The following is a 9,003-nucleotide window of genomic DNA, read 5'->3' as shown; positions in this document are numbered from 1 at the left end:
TGGAAGGAAATGAGGAAGGGGAGGACTTGGTCCAAGAGGCCAGACGGCTTGTAAACAAACGCCGAACCGATGATTTGGATTTCGATGATGGGATTAACAAAAATGTAAAGATTAGAAACATAGATAAGAGCAGTACAATGGAAGGTGAGGATAATAATTTCCAAAGATTTAATGAGGGGGCGGCGGATACCAATCTCCCCCGACTGGCAAAACTGGAGGAAAAACTTGAACAAATGACTTAACATTGGGAGATTAGGTTCGGTAAAATGTCAAAAATTGCAGAGAGAGTTGAAAAATTGGAAGAACTAGAGAAGGCGAACCAAAACTTAACTGATGAAATAGAAGACCTAAAAAGACAGTTAAGAGAAGTAAAAGAGGAGAATGAAGAATTATTGTATGCATATATTGGTTAGAAATTAAACTACGTGTAGAATTAGATAAATGCGTAGTTTCTGTGTACGTGTGTACGTGCGTGCGTGCTTTAGCGTGAGTTCCAGAGTTCTAGAAGTCGTTGTACCTGTTAATTATTTGTCATATAAATTGTAATGCGAAAGTTGAGTGAATGGGATATAGATCTTTATTACTATCAAATTTGAAGTTGTCATGTAACTGAAAGTGTGTAAATGTAAAATTCTGTATGCAAATGATTAATTGAAATAATTAGATAAATAAAAGTTAGCAACTGTTTTGGATAGGATCCCGAGTGCTTTGTCACGCAGCACTAATCAGATCATTGTGCGAGGTCGTCCTGTACGCATCAGTGCATTTCCGTGACTGTGGTGAAGAGTGGAAAGACGAAGTGTACCTTACTCGTACAATATATTAACTTTTGACGTGCAGCGTTTTACTTCACCTTATTGTTAACCGAAAAACAATAAATATCCCACCGCTGCCACCATTTATTGTTTTTCGGTTAACAATAAGGTGAAGTAAAACGCTGCACGTCAAAAGTTAATATATTGTACGAGTAAGGTACACTTCGTCTTTCCACTCTTCACCACAGTCACGGAAATGCACTGATGCGTACAGGACGACCTCGCACAATGATCTGATTAGTGCTGCGTGACAAAGCACTCGGGATCCTATCCAAAACAGTTGCTAACTTTTATTTATCTAATTATTTCAATTAATCATTTGCATACAGAATTTTACATTTACACACTTTCAGTTACATGACAACTTCAAATTTGATAGTAATAAAGATCTATATCCCATTCACTCAACTTTCGCATTACAATTTATATGACAAATAATTAACAGGTACAACGACTTCTAGAACTCTGGAACTCACGCTAAAGCACGCACGCACGTACACACGTACACAGAAACTACGCATTTATCTAATTCTACACGTAGTTTAATTTCTAACCAATATATGCATACAATAGAATTAAAGAGGAATAAAGAAAACAAAGAGGCCATGGCTAAAGAGGCTAAGGGTTGGAAGACAGTCCAAGAAAACAGTAGTAAAGTTGCATTTACTGATATAATTAAACAGCAAATGAAAGAACAAACTGAAGACTCAGTTATCAAAGTGATGAGACAGAAGGAGAATATTGTAAGAGACTTAGCAGACAAAAAGAAATGTATAATTATATTAGGAATGGAAGAGAAACATAACCCAGATAGAACCTCAAGAATCAAAGAGGAAAATGAAAAAGTAAGCAGTTTACTACAATTAGTTCCGGAAGATGAACCAGAAATAATGAAACAAATTGAAGAGAAGTTCAGACTCGGAAAGTATAGTACAGATAAGACCAGACCAATTAAGATTAAATTCAGGTCACAAACGACAGCAGAGAATATCTTATCCAAAACAGGGAAACTAGCAACAAATGAACAATATAAAAAGGTATGGATAAAAAGGGAAATGAATAAAGAGGAAAGAGAGGAAGAAAAACAGAAAAGACTTGAAGCTAAGGAAAGAAACGAGAACAGAACAGAGTCAGAAAAAGAGAGATTCTATTGGAGAGTAGTGAATATGAAACTAAGGCAATTCGACATACAAGAGAAAAACAAAAGGGAAACAGAGAACACAATAGAAGTGGCAGAAAACTAAGAGTGTCTTACACAAATATAGATGGATTAATAACAGGATTGAATGAGCTGAATGATTATTTGAAGGAAAAAGAACCAGACATAATAGGAATTGTAGAAACAAAATTAAAAGGTCCACTACCACCCAACAGTGTAGGACATGATGCATATAATTATTGGATTAGAAACAGAGTGAAAAAGGAAGGGGGTGGAGTTATGTTCCTGACTAAGAAGGATATAAACGTGAAGTGTGTCACATATGGAAAGAATACAGTAGAGATGATTATGATTGAAGTGGAAGACAGAGATAAGAAGAGCAGAAAGTTTGTGATAAATTATGTGCCTCCGAAAACAGCCTCGTGGGAAGAGAGTGAACATAGAAGTATGTTAGAGGACATAAAGATAACATTAAATAAGATAATGGAAGATGGAGGAAGAATAGTTATGATGGGCGACTTTGATTGCAAAGAAATCTACTGGGAAGAGATGACAGTAAAGGGTGGAGACGGCTCATGGGGACACGCTCTACTTGAGATGATTACTGACAATACAATGACACAGTGGATACAGGAGAACACTAGGTATAGAAATGAGGAAGAACCATCGATACTAGACCTAATAATTACATCTGAACCTAGAATAGTGGACAAAATTGAATATAAAACACCAATAAGTAAAAGTGACCACATATTGATTGAACTGGAACTAAATGAAGAAAAATATATGAAAAGAAATGAACAATATAGAAAAGGAAGAATGATGTATGAAAAAACAAACTTTGATAAAATAAGAGAATTCTTTCAAAAAGAAAAATGGGAAGAAATATACAAAGAAGAAACAACAGTGGAAGAGAAATGGAATATTTTGACAAAAATTTACAAAAAAAGGAGTGGAAAAGTATGTCCCAAGACAAAAACAAGAAAAAGAATATGTAAAATGCTGGTACAATAAAAGTTGTAGGGAGTTAAAAGACAAAAGAGACAAAGCTTGGACCAGATGGAAAAAAGACAGAAGGCCTGAAAAATGGAAAATATATACTTGTTATAGAAATGAATATGTACAAACGTGCAGAGAGGAAAAGAGAAAATATGAAAAAGATGTCATAGAAAAGTGTAAAGATCAACCAAAACTATTTTACAGATTTGTAAACAACAAATTGAAAAACAAACAAGACTTGGAGAAATTAAGACAAGGAGGAGTTGAATACACAGAGGAAATTGAAATGGCGGAAATTATGAACAAACATTTTAAACCAGTGTTTACAAGGGAGAACATACAACCTGAAGAGATCGAATGGAAAGAGAAAGTCCCTCCCATGAAAGAAATAGAAGTAACAAAGAACGAAATACTGAAACACTTGAGTAATCTTGATGTCAGAAAATCGCATGGACCAGATGAAATAGCAAACTGGATTTTGAAAGAATGCAGGAATGAACTGGCAGACAAAATACATAGCATAATAAACAGTTCCTTGAAAGAAGGAAAAGTTCCAGAAGATTGGAAAAAAGCAAATATAGTACCCATATATAAAGGAGGAAATAAAGAAGACCCTACCAACTATAGACCAGTCTCTCTAACAAGTACAATAGCAAAAATCTGTGAAAGAATTGTCAAAAGTAGATGGGTAAAATATTTAGAAAAAAACGTGTTAGATCCAAGGCAATTTGGATTCAGACAAGGACGATCATGCGTCACCAAATTAATGTTTCTATTCAAGGCTAATAGATATAATACAAGAAAGAGATGGATGGGCTGATTGTGCATTTCTAGACCTAAAGAAAGCTTTTGACAAAGTACCACATAAGAAGTTGCTTAAGAAATTAGAAACTGAAGGAGGAATACAGGGCAAACTGCTTAAATGGATGGAAGAGTTTTTGCAAGAAAGGAAAATGAGAGTAGTGATAAGAGACAAACACTCAAAAAGGGATGAAGTAATAAGTGGTGTTCCGCAAGGAACAGTTCTGGCCCCAATAATATTTGCTATATATATTAATGATATGGATGAATGAATTTAAAGCTATATGAGCTTCTTTGCAGATGATGCAAAACTATTGAAAAAAGTGAACACGGAAGAAGATTGTGAATCACTACAGAGAGATCTAAATAAAGTATAGGAATGGAGTAGGAAGTGGGAGATGGAGTTCAATACAAAAAAGTGTAGTATAATGGAATTTGGAAAAAGCAAAAACAGAATAACAGGATCATATAAATTGGGAGAAGAAGGAATGAAAAATGTTGAAAATGAGAAGGACCTGGGAGTCATTGTTATGAATAACATGTCACCCGAGAAACATATAGATAAGAATTTTGGAGAAACCTATAATTTAATAAGAACAATCAAAGTGGCATTTACATACCTGGATGAAGAAATGGTGAAGAAAATTCTAATCACCCTGAGAAGACCAAGATTGGAATATGCAGCAACGATATGGTCACCAAGTGCAAAAAAATGTATAATTTTTTTTTAAAGAATACAAAGAGCAATTACAAAATACGCACCAGCACTCAAAACTATCATATGAAGAGAGACTAGCAAAACTTGAACTACAGACACTAGAGCAAAGAAGAGAGAGAGGAGATTTGATAGCTATTTACAGAATCATGAAAGGCATAGAAATTACTGATAGAGAGAATCTGATAAAATGGGATGATAGAAATACAAGACACGGAAAGAAAATAAAAAAAGACAGCTATAGAAGAGATTTGAAAAAGAACAGCTTTCCTCACAGAGTAATAGACAGTTGGAACAAGTTAGATGAGAAAGTGGTGTGTGCAAAAACAATACATGAATTTAAAAATAGTTTAGATAAAATGAGATATGAAGACGGGACACCACGAGCATAGCTCCCCTTCCCGTAAAATACAACTAGGTAAATACACACACACACACACACACACACACACACACACACACACACACACACACACACACACACACACACACACACACACACACACACACACATATATATATATATATATGTTATATATATATATATATATATACATATATATATATATATATATATATATATATATATATATATATATATATATGCAAGCAATCACATCACCGTGATACAAAAATGCAAAATAACCACAGGAGAAAGGAAACTTGTAGACAGTAAGTACTTTCGTATATTACATCTTCAGACTAAATGACAGAGATACAGAGTTGGGTTTAAATATAAGTATCAGGTGGCAACCATAGGGGGAAGGGGGGAGACAATACAATGTGAGGAGGGGGGATGACCTTACCCCTATCGACCTGACCAACAGATTGACCCTTATGTGTTGGTCAGGTCGATAGGGGTAAGGTCATCCCCCCTCCTCACATTGTATTGTCTCCCCCCTTCCCCCCTATGGTTGCCACCTGATACTTATATTTAAACCCAACTCTGTATCTCTGTCATTTAGTCTGAAGATGTAATATACGAAAGTACTTACTGTCTACAAGTTTCCTTTCTCCTGTGGTTATTTTGCATATATATATATATATATATATATATATATATATATATATATATATATATATATATATATATTTCAAACCATAACAGTCGAATATTCCTTCTATCATACATGCCTAAAGTATAAGGAAAGCTGAAATATAATGAATAAATTCAGTATTATACCTCAGACTACTGAGAGGGAGGAGTTCAGGTTAGCCCCCAACTCCAATTTTGATCCTGGATCCGCCAGTGTCTACAAATACAACACAATGATCATATCATTCACTGCAGGCCCTTGAGTTTTCAGGCAGTGATACTTGAAGCGAGTTACCATTGCATCATTGACCTCCCCTCCATGGATGGGTGTTCTCAAAATTTCAGTTTTGATGATGAGTTCTTAATTTTTGTGCATGATTCGTATCGTCATTTCTTTCTTCCCGTTCTCCTTTTTTGTCCCGCCATTATGTTCGTCATTGTTAGGGCCTTGTGCTTCGGCCTGTAAAAGCACCGAGAAATACACACACACACACACACACACACACACACACACACACACACACACACACACACACACACACACACACACACACACACACACACACACACACACACACTTCAGTGAACGGACGGCGTAGAGGACGTTCTGAAGAAAAAGTGAAAAATAGAGGATTCCAAAGCAAAGGAAGTACCTATTGTATTTGCAGGGAAATTGCTCGTGGGGTAGTGAGAAAGTAGGGAAAGAGGAGAAGGGGAGGGATTGATGAGGGAAATGGAAGGAAATGAGGAAGGAGAAGACTTGGCCCAGGCAGACAGACGAAATGTAAACATCAAAAAACGGCCCCCCGACCAGCTGAGTGACGACGAAATGTCTAATAAAAATGTAAAGATCAGAAACATAGATAAGAGCAGTACAATGGAAGGTGAGGATGATAATTTCAAAGGATTTAATGAAAGGGCGGCGGATACCAACCTCCCCCGACTGACAAAACTGGAGGAAAAACTTCAACAAATGTCTGACAACTGGGAAGTTAGGTTTGGCAAGATGACAAAAATCGCCGAGAGGTTTGAAAAATTGGAAAAACTAGAGAAGGCGAACAAAAACTTAACTGATGAAATAGAAGACCTAAAAAGACAGTTAAGAGAAGTAAAGGTGGAGAATGAGGAATTGAAGAGGAATAGTAAAGAAAACAGAGAGGCCATAACTAAAGAAGCTAAGAATTGGAAAGCAACCCAAGAAGACAATAAAATTTCATTCACTGACATAGTCAAACAGCAATTGAAAGAACATACTGAAGACTCGGTTATTAAAGTGATGAGACAAAAGGAGAATATAGTAAGAGATTTAGCAGACAAGAAGAAATGTATAATTATATTAGGAATGGAAGAAAAACACAACCCAGATAGAACCACAAGAATCAAAGAGGAAAATGAAAAAGTAAGACAATTACTAGAATCAGTTCAGGAAGATGAACCAGAAATTATGAAGCAAATCGAAGAGAAATTTAGACTCGGAAAGTATAGCACAGATAAGACCAGACCAATTAAGATTAAATTCAAGTCACAAACGACGGCAGAGAATATCTTATCCAAAACAGGGAAACTAGCAACAAATGAACAATATAAAAAGGTATGGATAAAAAGGGAAATGAATAAAGAGGAAAGAGAGGAAGAAAAACAGAAAAGACTTGAAGCTAAGGAAAAAAAACGAGAAAAGAACGGACTCAGAAAAAGATAGATTCTATTGGAGAGTAGTGAATATGAAACTAAAGAAAGTCGACATACAAGAGAAAAACAAAAGGGAAACAGAGAACACAATGGAAGTGGCAGAAAACTAAGAGTGTCTTACACAAATATAGATGGATTAATAACAGGATTGAATGAGCTGAATGATTATTTGAAGGAAAAAGAACCAGACATAATAGGAATTGTAGAAACAAAATTAAAAGGTCCACTACCACCCAACAGTGTAGGACATGATGCATATAATTATTGGATTAGAAACAGAGTGAAAAAGGAAGGGGGTGGAGTTATGTTCCTGACTAAGAAGGATATAAACGTGAAGTGTGTCACATATGGAAAGAATACAGTAGAGATGATAATGATGGAAGTAGAAGACAGAGATAAGAAGATCAGAAAGTTTGTGATAGATTATGTGCCTCCGAAAACAGCCTCATGGGAAGAGAGTGAACATAAAAGTATGTTAGAAGACACAAAGATAGCATTAAACAAGATAATGGAAGAGGGAGGAAGAATAGTTATGATGGGCGACTTTGATTGCAAAGAAATCTGCTGGGAAGAGATGACAGTAAAGGGTGGAGACGGCTCATGGGGAAACGCTCTACTTGAGATGGTTACTGACCATACAATGACACAATGGATACAGGAGAACACTAGGTATAGAAATGAAGAAGAGCCATCGAGACTAGACCTAATAATTACATCTGAACCTAGAATAGTGGACAAAATTGAATATAAAACACCAATAAGTAAAAGTGACCACATATTGATTGAACTGGAACTTAATGAAGAAAAATATATGAAAAGAAATGAACAATATAGAAAAGGAAGAATGATGTATGAAAAAACAAACTTTGATAAAATAAGAGAATTCTTTCAAAAAGAAAAATGGGAAGAAATATACAAAGAAGAAACAACAGTGGAAGAGAAATGGAATATTTTGACAAAAATTTACAAAAAAGGAGTGGAAAAGTATGTCCCAAGACAAAAACAAGGAAAAGAATATGTAAAATGCTGGTACAATAAAAGTTGTAGGGAGTTAAAAGACAAAAGAGACAAAGCCTGGACCAGATGGAAAAAAGACAGAAGACCTGAAAAATGGAAAATATATACCGGTTATAGAAATGAATATGTACAAACGTGCAGAGAGGAAAAGAGAAAATATGAAAAAGATGTCATAGAAAAGTGTAAAGATCAACCAAAACTATTCTACAGATTTGTAAACAATAAACTGAAAAATAAACAAGACTTGGAGAAATTAAGACAAGAGGGAGTTGAATACAGTGAGGAAATGGAAATGGCGGAAATTATGAACAAACATTTTAAATCAGTGTTTACAAGGGAGAACATACAACCTGAGGAGAACGAATGGAAAGAGAAAGTCCCCCCTATGGAAGAAATAGAAGTAACAAAGAATGAAATATTAACACACTTGAGTAATCTTGATGTCAGAAAATCGCATGGACCAGATGAAATAGCAAACTGGATACTGAAAGAATGCAGGAATGAACTGGCAGACAAAATACATAGCATAATAAACAGTTCCTTGAAAGAAGGAAAAGTTCCAGAAGATTGGAAAAAAGCAAATATAGTACCTATATATAAAGGAGGAAATAAAGAAGACCCTACCAACTATAGACCAGTCTCTCTAACAAGTACAATAGCAAAAATTTGTGAAAGAATGATCAAAAGTAGATGGGTAAAATATTTAGAAAAAAACAAAAAACAAAGTGTTAAATCCAAGGCAATTTGGATTCAGACAAGGACGATCATGCGT

This window comes from Oratosquilla oratoria, chromosome 5 (genome assembly GCF_046742065.1).
Source record: "Oratosquilla oratoria isolate Oo_2021 chromosome 5, ASM4674206v1, whole genome shotgun sequence".
Lineage (NCBI taxonomy): Eukaryota > Metazoa > Arthropoda > Malacostraca > Stomatopoda > Squillidae > Oratosquilla > Oratosquilla oratoria.
Note: the sequence above shows the minus strand (reverse complement) of the source record.